The following is a 16,276-nucleotide window of genomic DNA, read 5'->3' on the forward strand; positions in this document are numbered from 1 at the left end:
ATTCTTATGAGGTTTATGGTGACCCCTCCACTGACTACGTTCTGTTTCTTTTCAGTCCCCGAGGTTCTGACCATTCGCTGTATTGCCAGGCCGCTTCACCGTTTAGGCAATTCTCTTATTTGGAATGCCCTTGAGGACAGCTCCATCCAGCATGGTTTAATCTACATAGTACAGAGAAAACATAGACTTTTGCTTTCTTCTTAGTAAAAATGCTCTCTCTTTTTTTTTTCTCTCTCTCTCTCTGATTGGCTCTTTCAGACAGACTTAACCAGACTTCCTTGTACTAGACCTTAAGCAACTCTAAGCCAAAGAATACACATTGCCCACACTCCAGTGCCCACCTGCCTTAAACTCCTCTTCCTTAGCCCAAGGAAGAGGGTAGCACTCTTTTCTTTAATGTAGGTAGGAGGCAGCATGAGTGAGAGAGCACAGACCATTTCAACAACTCAGCAAAGGAACTCTATCCTTGGAGTACAAGATTTTAAAAGCTGGAGATGGGAAACACCTACTAACATTGAAACAAACAGATGTGCAATCTCTTAGCTTGACCTGGAAGGGGTAAAGCCCCTCATTTAGGATAAGGAGATGCTTGCAACGTATTGTAATGTTCTTCTCTTGTGTGGATTTAAAAAACCAACAGAGGCAGAGAGACATCCTGTTACAGTCAGAGTGGTCAAGGCACAGTTACATTGTAGGGCAAGGAATTAAAGCTTCAGGACACAAATCAAGCAGAAATCTGATAACTTTGATGCCCAAGGGCAGGTGTGTTCTTCAAACTGTCCTTTAAGGCCTTGAGGGTTGTGTTGTCTGTTTTTTTTTTTCCCCATAAAATAGGGTGGGGCTTACTATTATTTAGTAAAGCATACAGAATGTTGGACATGAGAGAAATCTGGAAACCAGATTTGGTAATAACTACTTAGCTCAAGAAACTCCCAGTTGGTGTTTAGCTTTGGGTTTTAAGAAATGTAGGACACCACGAAATCCATCTGGATATAGGTGTAGCCCTTGTTTTGACATCAGATGTCCTAAATATCAAGCCTGGGTTTGAGTAAATTACAATTTCTTTTCTTTTCTTTATTTTTTAGGCAACCTTATGTCCCATTAAGTCTAAAATTTTTAACAAGTGGATACTGCTGTCTTCTTATGAGGAGGTTTGAGAAGGAGAGCAAAGAAGAGAATTATTCACATGCTGCAACAAAGTAGAACACTTAGAGAAATTTATATCATCCAGATCAGTTTTCAGGATTTATGAGAAGTAAGAAGAACTCTGTAAGCCTTATGGCTTACTGTCCACGTGAACTGCTTTTTGTCGCAAGTGAAAACCAAAAGGTATTGAGTAGCTTCATCATCTAGAATGCTAAAGATTTTGCTGCATAGATCAATTACAGTAAAGAGTTTACTTTTGTTAGGAATGGGTGTTAGCAATATATTAGAGTTAGGGGAAACAGGGTGTTGAGAAATAACAGTGTATTGCTCTGATGTCATGGATAAACCTCCACCCTCAGCCCTTAGGTCTTCTCACTGATAAAACAGGAGTATTACCAAGACTGATGCAAGGGATAATGGGGCCTTGAACCTTGTAGTCTTCTTTTATGAGTTTTATGCCTTGAAGGCCTTCTTGACTTATAGGTTATTGATTAATTCTGGGAAGAGATTTTGAGGGGTAGATTCCCATTTGAATCTAATGGGAGGTGCACTGTGAATTTTGCCAACATCAACTGGAGATTTTGCCCATAAGAAAGGTGGTAGTTGATTCAGTAGGCACGAATGATCAGTGTTTCCAGAATTAGCTCTAGTACTGTCAGAGACAGAACAAATAAAAGATGTCAAAGGTCATTTAATTCACTGGTCAGTTACTATAATGACTACTGCCAAATTCTAGAATTATTTTCCTCTTTTGGGAGAAAGAAATTCCAGCATGACACTTTTCTAAAAAGTCTCGACCTAATAAATGGATTGCTGGGAGTGAGGGGGAGGAACTAAGAAGAACAGGGTGGGTATCTCTCAACGCTCCTAAACAAAAGGGAATATGTTCAGAGACAGGAACCTCTTAAAGTTCATTAGAGATTTCCACTCTTTGAACAGTTTTATCACTCCAAGGCAGAGACTGTTTTATTTTATTGGGGTTGAGCACCAAGAGTGTGGCTCAGTGTCAGTTAGGATGGGAAGGGATTCATCTCCAATCTGGAGGACTGTTTCTCCAAGCCAGTTAAGAGGGAGGGCTGGGAAGAGCCCCTGTGCTTCCTTGGAGCCCCATTATTGAGAATGAGGAAGAAGTTAAAAGGACTGGTGAGAGGGCTGAAGGAGCCTAACATGCTTAAATTTGTAACAATCTCTTCTCCAATGTTCTAGCTCTTTACAATAATGTTCTAGCTCTTTACAATAGCTCTTTAGTTTAGCAGAAACTAAAGGGTTTTGGTTTTGTTTAGGAGCCTTTATTTGCTGGAGTTGAAGATTAATAATTTTGGCGGTCTTCCTTTTAGGTGACTCATCCAGAGTGTGAGAGAGCTAGTTTGCCAGATTAAGTAAATCTGGAGTAGACATAGTTTACTATCCCAGCCTGGTCCTTTTTACTAAAAGAGGAAGTTCCTGGTTCAGCTCACTAATAAACAGAGTTAAAAGTTCCTTGGGTGAAATCAACATCTGAAGGAAGATCAGAATTTTCATTAGAAAATAATCTGAAGTTGATTGTAATAGTCATGAACAGATTCATCAGATTTTTGTTTGCAAGCCTGAAATTTATTCCAACAGGCTTTGGAAAAGTCCTAGGAATTGCTGGATGAAGTCATCTAGCTACTGTCTGAGCCTAATCATGTAATAAGTTAGTCAACTGGTCTCCCAGTTGTGATGCCAAAGAACTTTTAGGATTTTCCTGATTAGAATTTTTCATCCAGCGCTGGGGCTGGCCTTCACTGAAAAGCATATGAGGTAGCTGAGATAAGTCAGAGAAACAAGGCTAATCAGTTTAAATGACTATATTAAGTTTCTCAGCAAATCTGTGAGCATCTTCATTTACTTTGGTAAAATCTTTGACTATTGCTTGCAGTTCAGCTTTACTCTAGGGATTCTAAGAAATAAAGGGTTTAGCCTCGAACCTCAGAAGGCTGAATTTTAAAGGGACACAATCTGACAAGTTCAGAGAATGATGGAGTGGAGAGAGTTTCAGAGAAAAGGAAAAGTTTGGGGAGAAAATTAGCATGGGAAGATTGAGAGATAGAAAAGGCATTGGTGGCATATAATGGATGGAGCAACATGGAGCTGGAGGTGAAATCTGAGACAAGGAAGCCAAGAAAGTAGAATCTGAGGCTTCAGGAGCCATTTTGCCTTTCTTTAATGTGTTTTCTTTTGCCTCAGTTAATCTTAAAATTTTATTTTTGTAGAGGGGCAATGCTAGACTTCTGATAATGCTGGGAAGCCTGAAAATACTATTCAAAATAAATATTCCATTTGGTTCTGGAAATGTTTTGATCTATTTCAATCCAATTTGATTTTAAGAAAATTAAGTTTTGGGATTTCAAAAGTTTACCATAATGACCATTGATATTTTAAATTGCCTTCAGTTCGATTGGTTCATTTAGTTAGAAATGCACATGAGGAAGGGCCATGGTTTTTAAATATAAAATCAGGTGGAGTCCCTGTGGGGAGGGTGGCCTTCAAAATACTTAGATAACTAGGAACCCATTTCCCAGGTGTTTTTCTCTAGAGTTAAAGAGCAATTTTCAAACAGCTTAAAGTACAGCACAAACAGCTCAATTCAAGCAGCTTGCAAATCAAATAACCTGTGAGGCTAATGTCAGCCAGTTCTAAGGAAACAGCTTGGGCCTAGAGGGGCCAGGCCAAAGGCTTCTCAGCCAGTTTCTATAGAACAGCTTCCAAAGGAGTGGTCCAAAGGCTGAAAAAAATGACACATTTTCATGAAGTAGTTCCTGTTCCAGGAGGAATGGGACAAAGGTGTATCAACCAGCTTCAGTTGAAACAGTCTGATTTTGAGATCCAAATGAGCACTTGTATACAGAACAAGGCCTTAACCAGAAATAACAAAGTCTTAAAATAGATCCCAAATAAAACCTGGAGAGCTTCGAGTGCAGAGGGTATGAGTTTGGATCTAGGTGAAAAATACATCTTCAAACTCCAGGTCAGTGAGAAAAGCAGTACACTCAGAGGGCTCAATTTCAAACTGCACCTGTTTGCTCCTCCTGCTGTCTTCAGGAGCCTTCTCTGCTCCTGGTACAGGACACCAAAACATTGACTTAAAACAATTAGACTGCCAGATAGTTCTCCAGCAAAGATGGGTTTATTTGAGATCATAAGAGAATTACAATCTAGGGTCTGCCAACAAGGCAAGCTGCATGCAAGTCTCCACAGCAAAGGAAGAGCTCTTTTAGAGAAGGGAAAAGGAAGTTGGGAGAGCTACAGTGAACACAGTGCATGGCCTTTCATGGCTTTTGTGGCTAAGCCCTTGCCAGAAAGGGAGTTTTTCTTTGTTCTTTTGGGCTCTGCTACTGTCACAAGGCTTGAGAGCTCACTCTTCTGTTTTCTTAACTCTACTTAATTGAGGTTTCTGCTTATTATTTTTTTTTTACACTACACATTCTCAAATTTACAGACAATTTTTCTGGAGAACCCATGCCCCTTACCATTGTATTAAGCTTCCTCCCTAATTATCATTTTTCTTCCTTAGGGGGGAAAAAAAAGCCCTTCAGGGTAAATGACATATCATATGTTAAATACATAATTGTGACTGATCAGTTCTAAAAATTTGAAATGAAAAGAATTATGCACTCTTTCAGAGGGACCCAAATATCTGTTTGTACATGATCAACAAGTCTCAATAATTCCTTCAGTAACTTAGTAAATGTAAGTGTAACTTGAAAAACATTAGAAAAGTAGATTTCTATTTACTTCTTGATGACCAACAAAAATACAATGTCGTAGATGAATGGATAAAGAAGATGTGGCACATATATACAATGGAATATTACTCAGCCTTAAAAAGAAATGAAATTGAGTTATTTATAGTGAGGTGGGTGGACCTAGAGACTGTCATACAGAGTGAAGTAAGTCAGAAAGAGAAAAACAAATACCGTATGCTAACACATGTATATGGAATCTAAGAAAAAAAAAAAGGTTCTGAAGAACCTAGCAGCAGGACAGGAATAAAGACTCAGATGTAGAGAATGGACTTGAGGCAATGGGGAGGGGAAAGGGTAAGCTGGGACTAAGTGAGAGAGTGGCATGGACTTATATATACTACCAAATGTAAAATAGATAGCTAGTGGGAAGCAGCTGCATAGCACAGGGAGATCAGCTTGGTGCTTTGTGACAACCTAGAGGTGTGGGATAGGGATGGTGGGACAGAGACACAAGAGGGAGGAGGTATGGGGATATATGTATATGTATAGCTGATTCACTTTGTTATAATGCAGAAACTGACATATCACTGTAAAGCAATTATACTCCAATAAAGATGTTAAAAAAAAAGTGCTTTAGAAAAAAAATACAATGTCGTTATCATCACACATGACTTGGAGATTTTCAAGCAGGAGATGAATAATCATATGCTGCCCATATACACAATGGAAGGACTCCCTAATTCAGAAGGGAACTGGACTAAATAACTTCTGGATTTGTATCTAATCAATTTATGTTGGTCTAGAGAAATAAGAATTTTCAGTGTCTAGCTCTACTTCATTGAGGAATGAATGAATATGTAATACTAATATAAATACATCATAACCTTCAAGTACTAATCTTAACTTTCAATTTTTATTAAGAATTATATTTTAAACAAGTGTTGAAACAGAAGAGACTTTATATATTTTTTTTAGTTTATCAGAACTGTCCTATAAACAGAACATTTAATTGTCAGTGTATTCTGATTGGTAGATTATAGAATTTTACTTTTTTTGAGATTATCTTTCACAGCTTTACATAGACATGAAGTAATATAAGGTCTAAGTGAATCACTTTGAAATGATATAGATCAAAATCTGAAAGAGAAAACTTTCAAAACATTTAAAATTTAATTAACAAAGAGAAAGAATTAATAAAACCTTAAGCACAGTGTTTTATAATTTATAAGGTGTCTTCACATGAAGTATTACATTTAATGCTAAAACAACCTTTCAATGTATATATCATTTTAAGCTTATTGAATACATAAAATGAAAAAAAAAAAATCAGTCTTTGCACATTCTATTACCAAAGCCTGAAAGTCTTTTTAAAAACATTCTTCTGACAGACTTCTATTAGTTTCAAAGCCCAACTTAAATGAGATTTCCTTTATGATCTCTTCTCTAATTTTCACAAAGATAATTTTACCCATCACTCTGTGCATACTTATATTAGAGCATTTATGTCACCACTGACTTTATTTCACATCATCATTTTTACCGGATATTGAACATCTAAAATTCAGGGACTACATACTATTCTCCTTTATCTCCTCATTTCAATCAAAATTCCTGGTACAGATCAGATGCTTAATAAGTTTTTCTAAACAATTAAAATATTGAGTTAATTAATTATGTAATATCATATGCTGGGTAGGTAGTAAATGAAAGTGAGCACAGATTTTTTGCAATAAATTTCTGCTTTCTGATGACCCACAGCCATTTCATTAACTGAGTAAAAACTATAAAATAAAAAAATAAGCTATCACAGATATTTATTTTTTAAGGTTTTGAAAATCAAGATAACAATTTTGTTAAATTTACATATGGCTTTATTCCCTTGGTTGTTAATTTATTTAACAATCAAATCAACACTCTAAATGTACTAAGACTTTTTTACCTTCCAGTAAGAGTCACATCTTCACAAACACAAGCACACACTCTTTATTTAAGTCAACACTGCTGATATAGCTAATTGACTTTACATAGTGCAAGAGTCAATATAACATTTGATTTTTCTGAAGTTAATAGGGTGTTTCTTATGGTCATCTTTACTTCACTTTTATATGATCACTTAGAATTTTAAACACAGTCATATAGGGGCTTCCCTGGTGGCACAGTGGTTGAGAGTCCACCCGCCGATGCAGGGGACACGGGTTCGTGCCCTGGTCCGGGAAGATCCCACATGCCGCAGAGTGGCTGGGACCATGAGCCATGTCCGCTGGGCCTGTGCGTCCGGAGCCTGTGTTCCGCGATGAGAGAGGCCACAACATTGAGAGGCCTGCGTACCACAAAAAAATAAATAAATAATAAATAAAACAGTCATATAGACCAGAGTTTTCAAAAAAACTTATTTGTTGGTAGTGTACAATTTTAATTATTTAATTTCTTCTAACAAAGTTAGCCTTGTGCAGCATTTACAATGATTAACAATCAGCAAACTCACTTCTGCTACTATTTGTATTAATGATTTTTATTGACTATAATGATAAAAAGGCAATTGATAAAACTGTATTACAGCTATCTATCACCCATCTGATTTGGCCTCATCATGGTTATTTATCAAAACTGCCCAATACCTGAAGAAACTTTTCAAAATGATAGCAATAGAAATTCAACATTCATTGTACAAGGATTTTGCAGCTGTCCCTATTATAAACAGTCAACACTATGAACACCTATTGTGAAATGATACTTGTAAAAGGCAGAATTTACTATTAGATATTTAAATTTGAAAAATGTGTGTGTTTTGAGCCAAACAAAGAGAAAATTTAGATTGAATTTATGAAAGGCAGAGTCCTAAAATTGTTCTTTCTTAAGGTTATAAATGAATTATTACTATTATTAACAATTGTTATCAAGGCAATTACTGAGGACTTACATAAGCTCAAATAAATTTTACACCTCTTATGGTGAATGACTGATTAACGTTTGTTAGATAAAATAAAAATAATTTCCATTAAATGGAATGATGTTGAAAATTTCACCCAAAGTTCTATAATTCCATATTTTAGTTGAAAGCTTAGAAATCAGTTAATATCACGTTTTATTCCTATTTGGATAACCTGATATGCAACGAATAATAAATGAATTAATAATTGTTGAAATAATACATATTGTGACAGTTTTAAAATGGTAAATGTCTGCATGTTATCTTCCTTCTCCTTTACAAGCAACATTGTTTATATTTTCCTATTGAGATTTCAAGCCTTTTTCTATATCTTAGAATCATATTTAAGAATTTTATCTTTATTGGGAGTCCTACACTTGCTTCTTCAGTTTTATTTCCCTTTGTATGATTTGAGAGAAAGATCTCCCAGAAGTTGTATCACAGTGGAAAATGTACAATAAAAGAGTGAGGTGGGCTTCCCTGGTGGCACAGTGGTTGAGAGTCCACATGCCGATGCAGGGGACGTGGGTTTGTGCCCCGGTCTGGGAAGATCCCACATGCCACAGAGTGGCTGGGCCCGTGAGCCATGGCCGCTGAGCCTGCGCATCCAGAGCCTGTGCTCCACAATGGGAGAGGCCACAACACTTGGAGACCCATGTATCGCAAAAAAAAAAAAAAAAGAATGAGGCAAAATGCTAACAACTGTTGAATCTGGGTAAAGGGTCAATGGAGTTTCTTGTAATATTCTTACACATTCTAGCCACTATTGTTTACTTTTGAAATTATAACAAAATAAAATATTACAAAAAAGCAGAAATATCCATTCAACTCCTACATGGATTATAGGAAGAAATAAAATGACAAATAATTCTTCATGTCATTATCATTCTTCAAATCAATTATAATATTATTGAAGTCATGTTTCAAAGTAAGTTTAGTAATAACTGCTTTTGTACCACTAAACTTTTTTTTTTTTTAAAGTGAGGATTTGACTTAAGAACCTTGAAGCAAAACAATATAAAAAAATATATAAAAGTATGCTGAAGTGAAGAACTACTACAAATAAAAGTAAATGTAATAAAAAGAAAGCAAAATATAATAGAAAGATGAATAAATATTCAAACAATTTAAGAAAATTGATAAACATATGATAATCAGTATAAGGATAAAAGAGGGAAACTAAAATACATATTAGGAATAAGAAAGGAGTTAAAACAACAGGTAGAGAAGATACTGAATAATATGTGGAGTATTATATATTATTATTATTAGAGTTTTGCAAGCAAATTTGGCAGAAATTTAAATATCCAGATTAAAAATTAATTTTTGTAAAATATAATTGACCAACTCATATGGAAAATGGTAGATAATTTTTTAATAAATTGGGATTTTTATGTTTGGTATAGTCAGATTTTAAATATTGGAAACACAGCATATAATAATTTACCTGTGGAAGAAACTAGGGAAAGGACAAGGGATTAAAGGGCTTTCTCCTAGCAAGGCTTTCAAACTGTATCTGGAAAAATACGCCCTCTATAGGGACATCTCCTGACATTCACTTGGCTAGAACTATGTCACATGACCACTCTAAGAAGTAAGGGAATCTGGGGATGTGAGTACATTTTGCAGGGCATGTTATAGTCCTGAAAAAGAAAACAATAAAAATAATAATAATAAAGGATCTGTTAATATAGAAAAAAGGAAATATAATTGATGCAGACAAATAGTCATATATGCCAATTTGATTGGTCAAACATGCCAATTTGATTGGTCAAACTCAAATACTCTTCCCTCACCCCACACTGAGTTATTTCCCATAATATACTCTGTTTTACATAGTATGTGTTACTACCTGAAATTTCCTTACTTTTTTATTTGCTTATATTTGTGAATCATCTCTTCCCTTCTCCATTGGAAAGTGAGCTTCATGGGAACAGGAATTCTCTGAAGCCTGTTCACTTCTGTGGTCTTCATTCCCAGATCAATATCTGTCATAAAATTGGTACTAAATAATTCTTTTAAAATAAATGATTAGGTAAGCGAATGAACAAATGCATACATAATTGAAGGAAGAGCTGTCTAATAATTACTATAGTGGATGTGATTGTATTCTTGAATGTTACCTACTAACAAATATCCAATTGTTTCTGTACACAGAAAACTATAAGACACTGATGAAAGAAATTAAAGATGATACAAACAGATGGAGAGATATACCATGTTCTTGGATTGGAAGAATCAACATTGTGAAAATGACTATCCTACCCAAAGCTATCTACAGATTCAATGCAATGCCTATCAAACTACCAATGGCATTTTTCTCAAAACTAGAACAAAAAACTGCAAAATTTGTATGGAAACACAAAAGACCCAGAATAGTCAAAGTAATTTTGAGAAAGAAAAATGGAGCTGAAGGAATCAGGCTCCCTGACTTCAGACTATACTACAAAGCTACAGTAATCAAGACAGTATGGTACTGGCACAAAAATAGAAAGATAGATGAATGGGACAGGATAGAAAGCCCAGAGATAAACCCACACACATATGGTCACCTTATCTTTGATAAAGGAAGCAAGAATATACAATGGATAAAAAACAGCCTTTTCAATAAGTGGTGCTGGGAAAATTTGACAGCTACATGTAAAAGAATGAAATTAGAACACTCTCTAACCCCCTACACACACATTAAAAAAAAAAAAACTCAAAATGGATTAAAGACCTAAATGTAAGGACAGACATTAAAAAAACTCTTAGAGGAACACATAGACAGAACACTCTATGACATAAATCACAGCAAGATCCTTTTTGACCCACCTCCTAGAGAAATGGAATTAAAACAAAAATAAACAAATGGGATCTAATGAAACTTAAAAGCTTTTGCACAGCAGAGGAAACCATAAACAAGGTGAAAAGACAACCCTCAGAATGGGAGAAAATATTTGCAAATGAAGCAACTGACAAAGGATTAATCTCCAAAATATACAAGCAGCTCATCCAGCTCAATATCAAAAAAAAAAAAACAAACCTCAATCCAAAAATGGGCAGAAGGCCTAAATAGACATTTCTCCAAAGAAATACAGATTGCCAACAAACACACAAAAGGATGCTCAACATCACTAATCATTAGAAAAATGCCAATAAAAACTGCAATGAGGTATTACCTCACACCAGTCAGAATGGCCATCATCAAAAATCTACAAACAATAGATGCTAGAAAGGTTGTGGGGAAAAGGGAACCCTCTTGCACTGTTGGTGGGAATGTAAATTGATATATCCACTATGGAAAACTGTATGGAGGTTCCTTAAAAAACTAAAAATTGAACTACCATATGAGCCAGCAATCCCACTACTGGGCATATACCCCTAGAAAACCATAATTCAAAAAGAGACATGTACCACAATGTTCCTTGCAGCACTATTTACAATAGCCAGGACATGGAAGCAACCTAAGTGTCCATCGACAGATGAATGGGTAAAGAAGATGTGGCACTTATATACAATGGAATATTACTCAGCCATAAAAAGAAACAAAATTGAACTATTTGTAGTGAGGTGGATGGACCTATAGTCTGTCATACAGAGTGAAGTAAATCATAAATATATGTATATATATATATATATATCATATGCTAACACGTATATATGGAATCTAAAAAAGAAAAAAAATGGTTCTGATGAAACTAGGGAAAAGACAGGAATAAAGATGCAGATGTAGAGAATGGAGTTGAGGACATGGAGAGGGGGAATGATAAACTGGGACAAAGTGAGAGAGTGGCATGGACATATACACACACACTACCAAATGTAAAATAGATAGCTAATTGGAAGCAGCTGCATTGCAGAGGCAGATCAGCTCAGTGCTTTGTGACCATCCAGAGGGGTGGGATACGGAGGGTGGGAGAAAGACACAAGAGGGAGGGGATATGGGGATATATGTATGCATATAGCTGATTCACTTTGTTATACAGCAGAAACTAACACAACATTGTAAAGCAATTATACTCCAATAAAGATTTTAAAAAAAAAAAAAGAAAAAAAAGAAGAAAAGAAAAAAAAAGAATCACTGACATTACATTGGGCCAGGAAAACCCCCCCACCCCATTTTAAGGTCAGTTGATTTGCGATGTTAATTCCCTTTTTACTGCATAATCTCATGTATTCTCAGCTTCCAGGGGTTAGGAGAAGAACATTTTTGGGAAGACTACTATTATGCCTACCACAAAATGTAGACAGAGACACTGTAGAAGAAAAGGGAAAAGTATCCTGCTTTTTTAACAAGTGGCTCACATTTTTATTTTGCACAGGGCACCACAAATTATCTACCCAATGTCAGAAAGGATCTAAGTAGATCTACACTCATTCCCTCCTTTGTGGTCCACATCTAGTTCACAGAAACACTCATGCATCCCTTGCCCCCATAAATCCTGGCAGCATCCTCTTTCCTGCTCCATGGATACCTTGTCTTTCTCAGGCATGAGTCACACATTAGACTTCATCTCACTCAACTCAGGACCTCTGCCTTCTCCCATGGAAATCTCTACAGGGAGAATTAGCCCATAATTCACTGTTATCCACTTCGTTATCTTTTATATGTTTTTGAAGTATTCATTTCCTGTGGTTGCTGTAACAAATTACCAAACAGTAGGTGGACTAAAACAACAGAAATTTGTTCTCTCAAAGTTCTGGAGTCCAGAAGTCTGAATCCATATCATTGGGCTGAAATCAGGGCGTCAGCTGGGCTATGTTCCATACGGAGTCTCTAGGGGCAAATCCATTCTTTGAGTCTTCCCGCTTCTGGTGGCTGATGGCATTTTTCACTTATAACCACATCACTCCAATTTTCAAGGTCAACATCTTTAAATCTCTCCCTGCTCCATTTTCACATGGCCTTTTCCTCTGTTAAATCTACCTTTGCCTCTTTCTTATAAGGATACATGTGATGGAGATAAGGAGCCACATAGATAATCTAAGATAATTTCCCCATCTCAAGGTCTATGACTTAATCTCCTCTATAAAGACTTTATCACATTAGATTGCATTCATAGATTGCAAATATTAAAACATGAATTTGTGGGGAGGGACAATTTCTAGTCTATCACAGTTGATTGGACTGAAGGGTTCAAGAATGGTGATCCAGGTTTCTCTAAATTGCTTCTGCAGTTTGTACCTAAGGGGAAGTCTATTTCTTCCTCACTCTGGCAGCTGTTATCTGTCTAGCAGAACCTAATTTAAAACAGAGGCTGCAAGAATTCCATTTAAACATCTTGCAAAAAATTAAATTCAACAAATAGGAGAGGTGGACATTTTTAAACTAATCGATCATTATCACTCAGATATAAATGTGAAATGTTCTGAAAATAACCTGGATAATTATTTGAGGACATAGTCTCAAAAAGATAATTTTACTAATGAATAACTTCATTAACTAGAAAGATCAATGTCAAGCTCAAGGTAGAAAAAGTGTATATGAATATTTAATGTGTTCAAAAATTCAAATGACATAGCTTTATGACTTTGGGAAGTTTCTTGTCTTATCTAAACTCAGTTGTTTTCATCTGGAAATTAGATATATTAAATATTTTCACAATGATAGTGTGATGGTGCTAAATGAGGTAACATGTAGAAGCACTTTGGGAAATTCTAAATATTGCATAAATGTGAGCGATTTGAATTGTCATCCAATGGGCTACATATAAGGATATTTCTAGGGATTTCATTCTGCCATATACTGGTGGTTTATGACTTCAAGGTATTTACGGGTCTAGTTGTAGAGAGATTGACATAGAGAACTAACCATAATATCATTGGAGAATAGAGAAGGGAAATTTCTTAGTTACCTGGGGCTGCTACAACACAGTTCCATATATTGGGTGGCTTAAATAAAAGACGCTTATTTCTCATAGTTCTGGAAGCTGGGAAGTCGAAGATCCAGGTCCCAGTAGCTTAGATGTCTGGTGAGAGCTCTCTCCTTAGCTTGTAGATGACTGCCTTCTTGCTATATGCTCACATGATAGAGACAGAGAGGGTTTTGATTTCTTCCTCATCTTATATGGGAACTAATCCTATCATGGGGACCCCATTCTCATGACCTCATGTAAACCTAGTTACCTCCTAAGGGTCTCACCTCCAGAAACGATCACATTGGGGATTAAACATGTGAATTTGTGGGAGAGGGGTGGGGGACAAATATTTATCCCATAGCAGGAACTATCCACATATGTGCCAATACTTAGAGAAAATCTGATCATACTCGAATGATTAATTCTATCATTTTTATTTTTTTTTGCCAACATTCTTTTTTTTTTTTTTCTTTGTGGACACCCGGAACAGCAGGCTGGGGAAGTCAGAGTGCAAGATAAGGAAACTGGTGGCCCAGAAGCGCTGGCAAACAGACAACATTAAGATTTGCCACGTGCACCAGCCCCGACCCCACTGAGAAGGGGCGCACGCTTCCTGAGACACTTCTTTGCAAGCATTCTTATAAGAGTTTGCTTCAAAACATGGAGAAATCAGGAAACATTTTCTTGCTTCTGTTCATATTTCAGAGATTTAATATTGAATTTAAGGTTCCTTCCTTTGATTGGCCTCAATCTATCTAAATTCAATCCATATCTATATACCTAAGGTTGTGTGTATGTGTGTGGCAATTTTCCCCAAATTATCAAAAATTGTGTGGCACTCTTTTTCTAATACATAACACAGTACAGAAACACTGTGGTGTTTCTAGGGGTTAAGCAATACGTTGGGGCCTGGGTAGTAATTCAGTTGGTTAGTTTGACAGTTTGAGATAACCGCACTGTACATGTCACTCATTCTATCACTGTATTGTTATTGTCAGTACCTTGGCATCTTGACATTTCTTTTCCAAGCTATGCCACTTTTAGTTTTATTTTTCTGATTCCTTAAAAGGTAATGAAATTGTATTAGTTATGTATGAAAAATATAACCTTTAATTTTTGAATCTATGTAGGAAAACATAATTTATATTCTTCAGCTTAGAAGTATTTATAAAACACCATAGAAAAATAAAATGAGCCTAGTAATGATTTAATATATGGCACTTAGATCAAAAATAAAAGGTATTCACTGTACCATTATTTTTCTAAACAGTTTTTTAATACACAATTGTTAGGTATATCATTTTCTTTAATATTTAAAATTGCATGGGTTTTACCTCTACACTTTTGTGAGAAGCAATTGTGTATCGGTTCTTTTGAGACTCTGTAGGAAGTTATTTCAAGTTAATTCACTAGGAAAGTACTGAACCAGCAAATCAGCATTACTAGAAATGGCTCCCCATCATCTGTACTGTAACAGGATGCTAATAAGTGTTGGCTTCCTTCCCTGGTAGTGAACCCAACTCCATTTTACCAACCTGCCTGGAGTTCTTCCTTCTGTTTTCTACTTTTATCTACCATATTCTATAATGTATTTTATTTCATCATACTTACTAGCTATGGCTTCCATAACGATTTCTATCAGGAAGGCAGTAGAGCTTGAGAACATAAGTTTTGGCAGTTTAAACATTGGTTCAAATTTTAGCTCCATCACTTATTGGTTTGCAACCTTGTTCAGCTGAACTGAATTTCAATTCCTTCATCTGTAAAATGGGAATAACAAGAATTTACTCATAGGGGTGTATAGGAATTAAAAGAGAAAGATGCAAAGCATGTGACCCACCAGCTGCCACATGGTAAAAACCTTATGCAATACCTGTTGTCTTCATTGTTGCTCTTATTATGACTACCATAAAATTAATGGTTATGAATTATATAGAAATACAGAAACTACATTTAGTTGTGCAAATGTTCCGTTTGAAACTGGAAGTAATATACAGAAAAAATTTTCTCCAACTCTGACAATTAAAAAGATAAAAATAGGGTTTCTCTGGTGGCGCAGTGGTTGAGAGTCCGTCCGCCAATGCTGCCGATGCAGGGGACGCGGGCTCGTGCCCCGGTCCGGGAAGATCCCACATGCCGCAGAGTGGCTGGGCCCGTGAGCCATGGCCACTGAGCCTGCGCGTCCAGAGCCTGTGCTCTACAACGGGAGAGGCCACAACAGTGAGAGGCCCGCGTACCGAAAAAAAATAAATAAATAAAAATAAACAGAAAAAAAAAAGTTATATCTGTAAATTAAATTATTTTCAAAAGCAGAATCTATGTATATTTATATCAATGGAATTAATTAATAGGAAATATAAACAAGCTTCTGAGTTAAGAACATCTTTAAAATATTTTGCTTAAGGAAAATGATACTTTGTAAAAGTGCAAAGTCTATTCAATATAGTCTATAGTCCAGACTGTCCCATGCTGTGATTATATCATAATGAGTGGGCAAACAAAAGTAGTAGAATAATTATAAGTTTTCAGGATGTAAGTTTCTTTTCATCCCTGGAATATCTTTTGTATAAAAAATTAATTGTAATGTTGCTCAACTGAGTATGTCTGTCCTTCCATTTAGGACACTCACAAATCACAATGTACTAGACCTGACC

This window comes from Tursiops truncatus, chromosome 4, assembly GCF_011762595.2.
Source record: "Tursiops truncatus isolate mTurTru1 chromosome 4, mTurTru1.mat.Y, whole genome shotgun sequence".
Lineage (NCBI taxonomy): Eukaryota > Metazoa > Chordata > Mammalia > Artiodactyla > Delphinidae > Tursiops > Tursiops truncatus.